Here is a 14,603-nt window from a genome sequence, read left to right on the forward strand (position 1 = left end):
AGTCTCTGTATATTCATTTTATTCCACCCTTCTTGCCCAGCAGCCAATGTTAGTAGTCTTCATGCTCAAACATGTACAAAATGAGGCTTATAAAAACAAGTTGCTTCTTGCCAAACAGTGGGATCTTGTAATTGATATTGTTCTGTATCTTATTTTTCTCATTTAACTATATCCTAGATGTCAACCCCAATTGTTGGCTATATAGCTAATTTCTTTTTTAAAATCACATTAGTATTCCATTGTTTGAGTGACCTGTAATTTACTCAACCAGTTGATGCACCAGTCTATGCCACTATAAACAGTACTAAAGTAAACATGTGCTACTTATAAGTCTTTTAAACTGGTGTTTGTTATGTTGATAGGTTCCCATGTAAAGGATTATGTGGTCAAAAGATATGAATATTTCGTATTTTAATAGATATGACAAGGTTACTTTCCAAGGGGTCATTTGTTCTGCTCCTTTGCTTTCCCAGGTGACTTCTTGGCTCCTGGCTTCCCTGGTCCTGGCCCCCCACCCCCCACCCCACCAGAGGTCACTCAGAAGTTGGGTGCATCCTGAACATCTTCCCTGGAAAACTGGTTTCCAGGTGAGTAGTTGCTCCTGGTCAGCCAGTTTATTTGGGGAAAGCGATCCTAACCCCATGCCTCACTCCCCTGCAGGTGCCTCGACCACTTCCCCTTCAGCTGCTCAGCTAGGCTGGGTCTAGTCAGGTAAAGTGGCTTCAGGAGCCAACCGCAGAGAGAGGGCGAGGATGGGGGGTGAGGAGGAGAGAGAGGAGGGAAGTGGCTGTTGGAAAAAGGCATGTTCTCACTCTGCTCTGGGTGCCCTTTCTTTTTATCTTATTTATTTATTTTTGGTTGCACTGGGTCTTCGTTGCTGTGCACAAGCTTTGTCTAGTTGCATTGAGCAACTCTTGGTTGCGGTGCGTGGGCTTCCTGTTGCGGCGGCATCTCTTGCTGCGGAGCATGCGCTCAAGGTCCACAGCTTCGGGAGTTGCAGCCCTCGGGCTCAACAGTTGTGCGGCAAGGGTCTAGGTGCTCTGCGGCATGTGGCATCTTCCTGGATCAGGGACTGAACCCATGTCCCATGCATTGGCAGGCGGATCCTTAGCCACTGCACTACCAGGGAAGTCCTGGGTCCCCTTTCTCTACTGTCTTATAGCTGACATCATCCTAACGATGATGATGATTATCATAGCAACAGCGATGATAATAACAGTCAGCATGTACAGCGGTGATTCTCAACAGGGGGAGATTTTGTGCCCCCAGGGGACATTTGGCAGTGTGTGGAGACATGTTTTTGTTGTCACAACTTGGAAGAGGGGTTGCTATTGGCATCTAATAAGGCCAAGGATGCCGCTGTACATCCTACACTTGCTGAACAGCCCCCAACAACACATACACAGCAAAGAATGATCTGCCCCAAATATCAATAGTACCGAGGCTGAGAACACCTGGTTTCCAGTGCGCTTACTGTGTGATGAGAGGTGTCCTGGGTGCTCAGTAAGTGTTAGTCGCTCAGTCGTGTCCGACTCTTTGTGACCCCGTGGACTATAGCCTGCCAGGCTCCTCTGTCCATGGGATTCTCCAGGTGAGAATACTGGAGTGGGTTGTCATTCCCTTCTCCAGAGAATGTTCCAGACCCAGGGATCGAACTCAGGTCTCCTGCATTGCAGGCCGATTCTTTACCAGCTGAGCCACCAGCCTATATGCGCCATCTAATTTAGTTCTCACAGTGTTCTTTGAGCTAGGATTACCATTGAGCTCATTTTACAGATGAGGAAACCGAGGCTCAGGGAGCTAAAGTGACCTACTCAAGGCCCGCAGCTTTGGGGTGGCAGAAGAAGCGTTTGCCCTCTGGTTTGGTTGGCCGCACCCCTCTAGGTGGTCTCTGGTTCACCCTCTTTCCCCCTGTCCTGTGACTGAGTGCCAGTGGGTCCGATGGCTTCATGCTGTTGCAGCAGATGGAGTGTCTAATACAAACCATGTGCTAAAGGCTTGGGTGGGGTGACGGCCTGGTGTGATCTCGGTCCCTCCCAGGTACTTCTGGGACAGCCGGGAGGTCGCCCTCTGAGTCCCTCAGCCCTGAGCTCCCTGTGGGGTGGGGGGGGTACCTTCCTCCCTTCCCTAAACACCTGGCTAAGGCCCCGCCCCAGGGCATGCTCTGTGACCTGGGAAGCTGGCAGCCGAGGGGACACGTGGGCAGCAAATCCTGTTATGTCTGATGTGACATTCCCAAACCAAAGGTGGGCTGTCCTGTCCCACAGCTGGGAGTGTGTTTGCATCCTCTGCTTGCACGTATGCCTCTGTGTATGTGTGTGTGTTTCCCTGTATGTGTATTGATTTGTGTGTGTCATAGTGGGTCTGTGAACGTGCAGATAAGTGTGAGATTGTGCTGTGTGTCCTTGTATATAGGTGTCTCTCTTTGTGTACATGGCGTCCTTCTTCCTCTACCTGCCTGTGTTTGAATATCTGGGCGGATATGTCTGTGGATTTGCTTACCTCTGACTGTGTTAGCGCGGTATCCATGTCTACATGTGTATGTAGGTGACTGTGGGTGTGATTGTGTCCATGTGTGTGTAAAATGAATCTGTGTACATGTGCACACATGAAGGTATGTTGATGTGTTTCTATGCACACAGATATTTGGGGGGTGTGTCTGTACCTACATCTCTGTGCTGAGTAAACAGTGTGTCTGCCTGTAGACGTGTCCCAGTGACTGTAGGTTGTGTGTTTGTGTGTGCATGTAGACTGTGCTCCGTGATCACTGTGTGTGTGTGTGAGAGGGGAGAGACTGACTCCAGGATGTTGCCAACACAGAGGAAGCTGCAAACGCTGCTCTTCATTTGCTCCTTGCAGCCTCCGGGGGTCTCAGCATCTCACCTCTCCTTAGGTCAGAAGAGGTAACCACGGGGGGGGGCCACCCTGGGACCCTGGCTGTCCCTCCCTGCTTCCCCTGCTGGCCCCCACAGAGTCAGACGTCAGGGGTGACGGCCTCTGCCCGCCCCTGCCAGCCAGTCACTGGGTTGAACATTTCCCGAGGCCTCATAGCTCCGGGGTCAGTGCACACAGGCAGCCTCTGGTTTGCATGCTTTCCCTTCCATGGACTGAGGAGAGCAGGTGCTGGGGAAGCAGATAAACCAGGGTTACAGTTTCCCTCCATGGAATAGGCTGGCTTAATCAAGGTTTGCTTCACCTCAAGAAATTTAACCTTGGCAATGCATTCACTCACTTGTGTGTGTTAAACTCTAGTGTTTTTGCCAAATCTGTACACTTCCTATAACTATTGTTTTGCATTTTAAAAAACTGATCTGCTTTTAAAAATGTAAATACTTATTTAAGCTTTATTCAAAGCAATTATCTTCTGTAATCAAAGATTAGACATGCTACTTATATATTTATACATTTAAAAAATTTGTTTTAATATATATTAAAATAAAAGGCACACATCCCTATACTCCTTTGAACTATCCTGTTTGTCCCATGTGGGGGTGAGAACACTCTGGAAGTTCCCTCTTGTCAGCTTTAAAAGGAACAGTCTGTGTTAGAAGATCTGATTTCCATACACCTTGCTCGGAAAGACACCTTTTGCATAAAAACAGGCAGAGCTGGTGTACCTGCCTTCAGTTACTGGGAGAGAGATTTCCACACTCCCCAGTGGATAATTCTTGGTTAGGGCAGGACGCCTGGGGAGCCTAGGAAGGCAGTGCTGGAGGGTGGCTCCCCAGAGCTTCTGAGAAGCTCTCTGCCGTTGTCTTTCCTTGGTCAGGATCCTCCCCCGGGGAACCATCGGCTCTTGGTGTCACTGCCTCAGTGACCCTGGGTGGACTACAGAACTCCTCCCTGTGCAGGTGAAGAGCATAGAGGGAGGGCAGGAGGGGGGATGGGGGACAGATGCGCAGACAGACGGGCTGGGCCACCAGCTCCCCCGGCCTAATGAATTTCCTTCCCCGGCCCTCAGGCAGGTCAGAAAATGAGACCAGTGACAGCATCTGGGATGATTCCAGGAAGAGGCTAATAAATCAGGCCCAGGATGAATCTAGCTACCCCGAAGATGGAAGGAGGCAAGCCAGGTACAAGGACAGTTGTGGGGGGGTGGGGGTGGTCCCCGGGACCCTGCTGCAGCCAGCCTTTGGGTGACGCTGGAAGGAGTGCCCTTCTGACAGGAGTCGGTGGGCTTGGAATCACCAACTGTGGGTGGGTGGGAGATGAGTTCTCCTGGTGGCCTGGCTTTCTGACCTCTGGGGCTCAGCGCCGGACCACTCTACCCCCACCTCCCCCCACCGTGACTTCCTTTCAAATGCACCGGTACCAGGAGGGCATCATTCCTCTTCAGGGAAGCCTCCTGGACCCCGAGGGGCTCCGTCCATGTGCCCCGAAAGGTCCCTGAACGCCCACCTTCAGCAACCCCCCCAACACACACACAGAGGCAGGCTTCATCTGCTTCCCTTGTGGAATGCAAGCTTGTGGGGGCAGGGGTGGCAGTTCCTGGCATGCGGTAGGTATTAAATATTCATTCGGTGTTAGCTGAGGGAAAGAAAGGAGGGAGAAGTCAGAGGTAGCAGGGGTTGTACCTCTCCAGGGGAGCAGACTCCACCCGTCCCCAGACGGAGGCCACTTTGGCCACTCGGGGCCCTGAGGGCACCCAGCTGCTTGTGCTGGCCCCACCACTAGCCTGGGGCAGGCCTTAGCCTCCTGTTCATAACCTTCCTGAACCTGCAGGGAGGTTCTCCTCTTGTTTGTGTGAATCCAATCTGGTAGGCTATTTGTAAATATTTAGAGAGGCATGGAGTTTCTTCCACTTACCAAGTGTCAACTATGAAATCACACACTCTCCATCTGTTGGGGGAGTGGATGAGAGAATACCTCCTTTAACTTCATTTTGCAGATGGGCAACCTCAATCCCAGTTAGGGCAGTGAACGTGTCCTGGCTCAGACACAGGTTAAGTGAGCACATGATTGGCACTGATAGGCCAGTTCTGGAACCAAACTGCCAGGGGCCAGAATCGAGCTTGTGACTTGGTGACCATATGCCTGCAGGCACTTACCCTCTTTAAGCCCTGCTGTCTCATCTGTAAGGCGAGGGTGCAAAGGGTACATTCCTCATGGTGTTGGTTGGAGGATGGAACAAGATGCTAGGCTTCTTGTGTCCTACGCTAGGGTTCAAGGTCTTCCCGGGGAAAGTTTGCATTGTCACAAAGAAAAGGACTGTGGGTGCGTGGTGTGAATAAGAGCGTGTGAGTGTTCAATATCATGGACATTTGCGAAAGCTCCTGTGACTCTGACCCTCTGCTCATGCGGGAGAGTATTTGTGTGTGCGCATGCATGGAAGTGAGAGAGTGGCATTCAAGGGCACAAGGTACCCTGTGAAGTGCGATTCTGTGTCTATAAATGGGAGCGTGCTCTGAGAGGGTGAGTGGGCGTGTGGCGGCGTGTGTGCATGTGCACGTGTGTGTAGTGTGGCTGTGCGCCCCAGGCACGTGCACACCCGGCCTTCTGGAGGGAAGGGAGCAGAAGTGGGTGGGACATCACCGGGGGTGAATTTCAGATGACAGCAGAAGGGCTCATCCAGGAATTCTGGGGTTTGCCATTCCAGGCCCAGCCGGGCGAGGCTCAGGCCAGAGAAGGGATGAGGAGTAAAAGCTTTGAAGGGGATTGTGGGGTCAGAGTGAGGCTGGCGCCTGTGTGGGCAGTGTTTCCATGGAGAAATCCCCAGAGGAAGCGGGCTATGGCACTGAAGGGAGCATGCACAAAAGACTGCCCCTCCCACACATACCCCACATATCACGTGTCCTCAGGGACACAAGGCAGGCTGTCTCAGCTCTCAAATGAACCGCTCTCTGTGAATTTGCTACCTCTTGGTTCTTGAGTTGAACATTTTGCACATTCTGTTGCTGGAGAAGGTGTCACCTATTCCTTCAGTTCCCATTCAAAAAGTCGTAGGAAAGGTCTCTGGTCTGGGCTGGGGCAATCAGAACTGCTTGGGGTGGGAGGGTGCCATGATTGACTGTTGGGACCGATCAACAAGAGGTTGGGGAACAGGGTCCTCTAAGACACGGCCTCTCCAGAGTTTCAGTGGCCGAAGTGGGGACAGAGTTATTCCCAGGAAAGAAGGCAGCACCATACAGGTAGGATCATAGTTATTGAATACACTCAAATCCTCTGCCCAAATGCCTGAATTTCCTTCAGAGGTTTATTTGACTAAACCCCAAAAGTGTTTCAGTCTCTGAAGGCTCCAATTGGAACCCCCGTTAAACTCATACTGAAGTTGAAATTAGCTACCAAGGATTTGAAATCCTGTGGGAATAGGGTAAGAACAGATGCCTATGGGATGGCTTTGCAATTTGGCTCCAGAATCTGCCAATACATGCGTATAACAGAAAGAGAAACAGCTTGGGGGAAAACATAGGCTTTGGAGTCAAGTGAAGCTGGGATCAAATCTCCACTCAGCATTCCCAGGAGCTGGTTGTGTGGCTTTGGGCAAATTACTTCACCTCTCTGAACCCCCATAAAACCAGGAAATGAAAACTGAGGCTGTCATGAGTTCAGTTACATCATTCACAGCTTATCGATCTTCACTGAACAGGTGCGGCTGGATGCTTTCTTTAATTCGGCCTGGTTGGTCCTTGTCCTCTGATAACCAGATCAGAAATCTTGTGAGCTATGTAACCAGAGAATGGCATGTGTGTAACCATTCTCCTGGCAAAGCAAGCACTGTGCTTTGCTGATTTCCCCACTAGATCAGAGAGAGAAGGGAAAAGTGGAACAAGGATGGCTTTCGAATCAGATAGAACCAGACTTGAATCCCACAAATGCCACCAACCAGTTGTGTGACCCTGGGAAAGTCACTTTTCCTCTCTCATCTGATCTTTAAACAATAGATAATTATCAAAAGCTGCATGTGAGAATTCGATGCAGTAACACACATAATTGCCCAGGAAACAATGCCACTGCCCTGTCACTGATTTTAAAAGATCATCTTGCATATCTACTGTTCATTCAATTATCTGACAAGTATTTATGGAGTGGCTCCCATGTGCCAGAAATTCTACTAGGTACTCACAAGCAGACTGTCTCTCCTCTTCACAGCCTAGCATATGCGATATGTCAAGTACAGATACATTCTTTGAGAACAAAGGGAATGGGGATGATGAGTGACGGGGTGGGTGTGTGGAGCAGAGGATGCAATGTGAGTTCAAATACTGCAAGCCAGTTGTGTGGATTTCCAGGGGCACAGAGATGGAGAGACCCAGTTCCTCTCTTCTAGGTGTCATTTCAGTGGGGAGACAGAGAGAAAGCAGACGGTGTGGTGGAAGCTGGAATGGAAGCATGCAGAGGGAGATGGAGGCTCAGAGGTGCTCACTGCAGAACTGTGTGCTTAGTAAATCCGGTCTCTGACCCCTGTACCCCTTCTCTCCTGCAGGAACTGACCCTTCTCATAATCCATGTGGGATTCAGACGTCCACTTAGCAGCATCCGGGTCCTCTGAACGCTCCAGGACACTTCTTTGGATGCCCATGGAACGAAGGTTTGTAGCCTCCCCATCCACTCCCCGTCTGCCTCCCGTCCCTCCCTCTCCAGGTGCCCTGAGCAGAGCAGGTGGGCGTCAATGTTCAATGAGTTTAGAGTCAAATCTGGTTCTAATCTTGGCTCAGTGCCTACTGGCTCTGTGACCTTGGATGAGCCCTTCACTTGGCTGAGCTTCACCTTCCTCATCTGGGAAATGGGGATGATAATGGCGCAGTGATGCAACATTTCGAAAGCTCCCCTCCCAGGGTCCAACCTACGAGACGAGACGCCGCTGCCCTGCCCTCCTCCTGCATCCCCTCTCCTCTTCCCCTTCGTCCTGAATTCTGCTCTGTCTGGGGAACAGGTCTGTGCTCCCCTTCAACATTCCTTGACTCACCAAGGGCAGGAGGGGGTGTGGTTTCGAGTCAGGAACAATGTGAAGTCTTGTCTTGGCCATTCAGCTGTGTGACCTGGGGCGCTCTCTTGCCCTGCCGTCCCTTATCTGCCAGTCATTAGGAATAATGACCGCCCCCCAGGCCTCGCCTCCCAGGCAGGTGGTGAGGGTCGGTGAATCTAATGCAGAGAAAGGACCTGGAACATCTCACGTCTGCTAAGCGGCAGCTGCTGTCTTTCATTCCTAGGCCCCAGCACTTCATCTGAAAACGAGTGACATTTACTCAGCACTCACTATGTGAGTAGAAACTCACTCACTTTGCCTCTCTTAGCCAACACTGTGTGGTTGGTATTTTCATTTTCTGCCTTCTGTTTGAAGTCACTGAACCAAGAGAGGTTAAGTAACTTGCCTAAAGCCCCCGACGCTGTAAGTGCTGGTCCAGCATTCACAGCCTCGCATCTGGCTCTGGGTAAATCTGGTGATCTAGCCACTGTGGTCCTCTCTTGCCTCTCAGCTGTTGAATCACACTGGTTGGTGTTCTGGGTGTAGACTGCTCGCCCAGAGTCTCGGTCTCTGGGAAGGTGCATTGGGGGCCCCGAGGAGGGGCTGAGTGCTGCCTTCTCCTGGTGCACCGTTTGAATTCTCTGCAGGGCTTCTGTTAATCCCACAGGCTAGATGGTCAGCGAGGGCCCCCCTGCCCTCATAGACCTCAGAGTCTGATGGCAGAACATCATAGGTTGGCTGAGCAGAGCTGAACAGGCCCTGAGTCCAGCAGCCTGGATCTGAAGCTCAGCTCCAGCACTTAAGAGCTGTGTGCCTCTGGGCAGCTCTCTGAGCCTCAACTTCCTCAACTGCACAATAGGAATAATAATCCTAGTGCTATCCCTGAAGTTGGACACGACTTAGCGACTGAACACCACCACCATCTGAAGGTTGTTTGAGGAGTGAGTGTCTACTGGTAAAGCATGTAGAGAAGCGCTTGGCTCATGGGAATGCCCAACAATTGTTGCTCTTGGAGGAGGAAAAGGCCAGCATGCAGGGCCAGCTGGGGCGTGTGCGCTAGGACCAGGCAGCTGCCAACGCCGTCCAAGAGGTTTATTAAACACCTATTCTGTGCTTTGTGCTTCGCAGTTATAATCCCACTTGATCTTCACGGCAGCTCAGTGGGTGGTAACCACTGCTCACCATTGGCAGACAAGGAGGCTTGGCTTAGAGAGGTCACAGCCAAGGGCACACAGTGGTGCGAGTGAGCTGCCCCTATGTCTCCTGAGTAGGGGCCATGTTCCTGGCAGGGCTTGCCAGGCTTGTGGTTGGCCAAGCCTCTTCCTCCCTCTGGCTGGCTTCAAGTCCCTGCTTCCCAGGGCTGGTGTTCCTGGAGATCCTTGCAGGCCTCTGTCTTCTCCTTGGGAAGCATCCTATTGGTCCCCAGGGCCTCAGCCCAGGGCTAGCCAACTTGGCTTCCATCTCCTGCCCTTCCCAGCTTCCATGGCCAATTCCAACTGGTCTCATCTAACATTGCTCTGAGAGTCAGCTCTACTTCTCCCCGCTCCCTGCCCCCCAAGCACAACCCAGCCTACTCTATCCATGGCTCATCCCATACTCAGCTTGGGTCTTATTTAGAGCCATCTCCCCCTCGCAAAATTTCAGTCTTCAGTTTCTGATAAGAAGAAAGAGCCTCATCTGATGAAAACTTATTGTATTAGTTAGGGTTCCACAGAGAAACAGTTTAGATAGACAGACATGTATCTATATATGTAGATTGGAAAAGATCCTGCTGCTGCTGCTGCTGCTAAGTCGCTTCAGTTGTGTCTGACTCTGTGCGACCCCATAGACGGCAGCCCACCAGGCTCCTCCATCCATGGGATTCTCCAGTCAAGAGTACTGGAGTGGGTTGTGATTTCCTTCTCCAGTAAAAGACCCTAATGCTGGGAAAAATTGAAGGCAGAAGGAGAAGGGGACGATAGAGGATGAGATGGTTGGATGGCATCACCGACTCGATGGACCTGAGTTTGAGCAAGCTGCAGGAGTTGCTGGTGGACAGGGAGGCCTGGCGTGCTGCAGTCTGTGGGGTTGCAAAGAGTCGGACATGCTGAGCGACTGAACTGAACTGATATATGTAGATAGATATAGAGATCATAAAGAATTGGCTCATGAAATTATGGAGGCTGACAGGTGCAAAATCTGCAGTGTGGACTGGCCGGTTGCAGACCCAGGAGAGCCAGTGGTGCAGATGAGATCTGATGGCAGTTTCCTGGAGAATTCCCACTTGTTGGGAGGCCTGTCTTGTTGTGTTCAGGCCTTTGATTGGATGAGGCCCACCCACAATATGGAGGGCAATCTCTTTTAACCAAAGTTCATTGATTTAAATATTAATCTCATTTAAAAACACCCTCCACCTAGAGATTATCATACTAAGTGAAGTAAGTCAGACTGAGAAAGACAAATAATATCATATGATAAAAAAAATAAAAATAAAAAATAAAAACACCTTCCAAGTTAACACATAAAGTTAACCATTGCCTATATTATCTGCCCTATGCTCTGCTTCCTGCTAAGGAGAATTCCAAAGGGAAAAATGGGATTTCTGACATTCTAAAGCTCAAAGTTTAGTAAAAAGATCATCCCAATTCTGTTATCAGTCTCAACCTGGGCTTGAAGCTCTTTGCCTGCTCTGTCCCATCTCCCATGCTTGTGGTTTCTGAGGAGGAAAATAAGCCTTCATGCTGGTCCCCACATAATTCTGTATCTCTCTGGCTCCTGGATGTTCTGCTGCGCTGAAAGGGACACTATGTTTTGTCTTCGCGGCACGTCACCTTCTTCTGTGGATGAACTGCTCCCCTTGCTCCTGCCTCCTGATCTGAGGGTCCTGCCCCAACCCACTACAGCTGTGACCATGTGACCTGGGTGGGCCAATCAGAGACCTGCCCTGGGAATTTGGGAATGAAGGTTAATGGAAAAGGGCAGAGAGTCCTTCTCTGTGGTCAAAATGAGATGTGCAAGCTTGGAGCCCATTAGCACCCCAAGTTTCAGCCTCATAGAGTAGAACAAAGTTGATGGGGCTAGAGAAACAGCAGTGAAAGAGGAAGAGAGAATGTTCTGGTGACGTTCCACCGGTTGATTCCATTTGTCCCTGAGACCCAGCCTCACCCCTGCCTTTCCCCTCTTTTGGTCACACAAGCCAATGCCATACTTCCCGGTCCCCCCGGCTCCATTTTATTCTAGCACAGTGGTTCTCAAATGCAGATGAGTTTGCCCCTTGTCCCAGGAACATCTCGGAGTATCTAGCGATATTTTTGGTTGCCACAATTTAAGGATTGTTAATGGCCTTTAGTGGAGAGAGACCAAGAGGTTGTAAATATCTTATAATGCACAGGTTATTCACTACAGCAAAAAACAATCCTGACCAAAATGTCAACACGAGGAACCCTGCTGTAGGTCCTTGTCCAGATGATCCCTGCTACTCAAGCACTTCTCATGGTGGCATTACTGGACCGAATTCCCAGCTCGGAAGTATATAATCTGGGCGACCTGAGACAAAGCCTATCACATAGCCAAGGCTGCATGTCCGATATCAGAGTTGCAACATCCAATATGGTAGCCACATGTGCTTGCTGGGGGCTTGAAATGTACTAGTCCAAAGGGAGACACACTGTAAGGGTAAAAGACACACCAAATTTCTAAGACCTGGTTAAAAAAAAAGGAATATAAAACATCTCATTAGTGATTTGTCTATTGACTATGTATTAAAATGATATTTTGGATGTATTTATTGGATTCAATAGAATATAGGATTAAAATGAATTTCACTTGTTTCTTCTTATTCTGATTAATGTGGCTTCTAGAAACATTAAAGTTAATAATGTGGCTGACTATAAAATGATTAAGAAGAGACCAGGATCTTCTTGACGTGGATGAGATGATAAGTACGGAGCCATTTTTCTGATGCCAGGTACCTCGTGCTGACAGACCTGGAAAACTGCACCTCAAAAATCTACTAAAAACCTCTCTTCTGTGAAATCCTCTCCAGTCGGGTTCCAGGTGCTTCCATCTCGCTGATGGGAGCATCCTGTCTCCTTCTCACTCCAGCATCTAAGCTGCAGCCTGGCAGAAAACTGTTAGTGGCTCTGATCTCAATGCAAAGAGTAATCCCGGTTTTGGGGATCTTAGCACAGGTTAAGACTTAGGAACGTTTCTTTCTCTCAGCCTGAATTTGGTTTGCTCTTGGGTCTTTTCACTGCATTCTGGGTTAGCTGAAAATGTAGGAAACGTGACTCCCCTCTTTCTCAGCTCCCAGCAGTTCCCTGGTGTGATTTTTCTGTTCATGGCTCTCACGTCCCAAACATGTTTTCTGTGGCTCTGCCATTGTTATAGAAAATTCAGGGGCAAATTGGAAGTTGATGCTGCCTGGTTGCCATGGCAATGCCAGCTGCTTCTGCCTTTGCACAAGGCAGAAGCAGCCACGGGGCTGACAAGATGTGATTTGAGCCTCCGAGAACAAAACACCCGAGGCCCTTCCAGTCTCTTTTAATACCAACCTTCTTCCAGACCCTCAGCACTACCACCTGTTTTTCTAGGGGTGGGGAGGGGGGTTGGTGCCCTCCTACAGCTGATCTGCCAGTGCAGTGAATGAAACACGCCCCTCTGGGTGGAAGGGGAGGCCTGCCTTGCTCTTGCCAGCCACCCCGAGGTGTGAAGACCTACTGTGTGGCATCTCTACATGTAGATGTTAGTGACTTCAGCTCCTACGCCAGCCTTCAGGATGCTGAGAGAGCCCTGCCCTGCTGGCCTGTTTCCTTAGCTACTGTCACGGGAAATTTCCCTTTTTGGAAAGAGAGCTGTTTTTCAGGGAATGTGACATCATCTTTTCTGATTCCTGGATGATGAAAGAAAATCATTTGTGTCTGAATAGATGGTGTTCCTAAAAAAAGAGGAAAAGGCAAGTAGCCCAGGCATCTTTAGGGCTTTTGCATCCCTCGGTGAGTCCTGAGTAAGTGCTCAGTGAAGAGATGTTAAATGGCTGGTGGATTGCTTTAGATGGTGTTTGATCTTTTCCACAACCCTGTGGATTAGAGACTTTCATTATCCCCATTTTATAGATGAGGAAACTGAGGCTTAGGAAAGCCAAGCAAGGTGCCCAAGATGACACTGTCAGCAGGCAGGAGAGAGCCAATCTTTTCCCAGAGCGTGAGGTCTTACACAACTTTGGAGCACATAGGAACAAATGTGAGGGTTAACAATTGTCATCCCAGTTTACATCTGAGGCCCCTGAGGCTCCCAGAGGTAAGATCGAATGCCCAAGGTCATTCAGCTAAGAAGTTGCAAAGCCAGGGTTTGAAACTCAGTCTGTTGTGTTCCGCCTTCACTCACCCTGCCAGGTCACTGGAATAAGCAGAAGGGCATCTGGGACACAGGATGGGGCTTTCCCGCTGTGAGTGGGCATTTCACAAGTGGGACGCTCCCTCGGGAGCCCCCAAACATGTCTGGAATGTATTGCGAAGAGTCCTGCTGGGTTGGGAGAGCCAGACTCGCGCCGGAGCTTGGGGCTCATGTGGTGATCTGAGCCCAGGGAGCAGCTGCACCCTCAGCCCCCTCGGCAGGCCGTGTGGTGAGTCAGGAGCAGGTGAAGCGGCCGAGGGGGCTGAGAATGCTTAGCGTGCTGTGGGGACTGCTTCTGAGCCCTAAGGGCACGGCATTTGCTTAGGGAGTTTCGTCATAGCTACTCAGCCCACACAGCCGTAGCCGAGCCACTGACGACTGAAATCTCTTCTAAACATGCCCCAAGGTCCCAGGGAAAAGCATGGCTGTCTTCCTAAAGAACCACCAACCCTGAACATTGATTGGAAGGACTGATGCTGAAGCTGAAGCTCCAATACTTTGGCCAGCTGATGCAAAGAGCCGACTCATTGGAAAAGACCCTGATGCTGTGCGGTTTTGATTGAGGTCAGGAGGAGAAGGGGGTGACAGAGGACGAGGTGGTTGGATGGCATCACTGACTCCATGGACATGCCTTTGAGCAAGCTCCGGGAGGTGGTGAAGGACAGGGGAGCTGGTGTGTTGCAGTCCATGGGGTCACAGAGTCGGACACAACCGAGTGACTGAACAACAAGACCCTCCAAGGAGGAAGACGCACGCAGGATGACTTTTCTGAGGACTGTCAATTGGGAGGTGATCTCAGACACAGCCTGGTTCGGGGTTGGTGAGAGATTTGATTTCCTAGGGCTTTACACCCCAAAGAAAAAGCAAGAGAAGACCCCAAAGAAAGAAAAGCAAGCTACAGGAGCCCCAGTTTGTAACCAAACCACGCAGCCTTCCGACGTCACCCTGTGCACTTAACAGCCAGCCCTCTCGGCCAGCCTCAGCTCCACGTTCTCCTCTGCTGTTCACCCCTGTTCTTCATGGTTTCTCAGCTCCAGAACGGACCCACCTCTTCCTTCATTTCCTCCTTGGAGGAAAACAAGTTTTGGGGTTCACTCTAAGTTTGAATCCTCATTCCACCGTTCTCAGGCATCGGAGCAATTTGCTTCACTTCTGGAAAGCTTCATTTTCTCATCTCTCACATGGAGTAAGTTACACCTGTCTCTGTAGGTGGAGAAAGTGGAGGTCAAAGCCCCAGCTTAGCACCTGGCCCATGGCCAGCGTTCAGCACAATTCTTTCCCGCCTTTCCTTCATCCTCTCCAGGGCCCGTGCGTGTGGGGTCTG

The 14,603-nt window shown here is 50.3% G+C and overlaps 1 long non-coding RNA gene across 2 annotated transcripts; it reads left to right on the forward strand.

Annotated features, from left to right (window-relative positions):
* Nucleotides 1-508: 508 nt before the first annotated feature.
* Nucleotides 509-13,817, forward strand: LOC122683794. 2 transcript variants are annotated; one of them, XR_006337828.1, is made up of 4 exons: nucleotides 509-587; nucleotides 3,962-4,073; nucleotides 7,424-7,528; nucleotides 13,686-13,817. It is a non-coding gene; the product is annotated as an uncharacterized LOC122683794 (long non-coding RNA). The 2 variants fall into 2 exon arrangements; XR_006337829.1 differs by lacking the exon at nucleotides 3,962-4,073 and having other exon boundaries at nucleotides 517-587.
* The last annotated feature ends 786 nt before the right edge of the window (nucleotides 13,818-14,603 follow it).

The sequence above is a fragment of the Cervus elaphus genome, chromosome 25 (assembly GCF_910594005.1).
Source record: "Cervus elaphus chromosome 25, mCerEla1.1, whole genome shotgun sequence".
Lineage (NCBI taxonomy): Eukaryota > Metazoa > Chordata > Mammalia > Artiodactyla > Cervidae > Cervus > Cervus elaphus.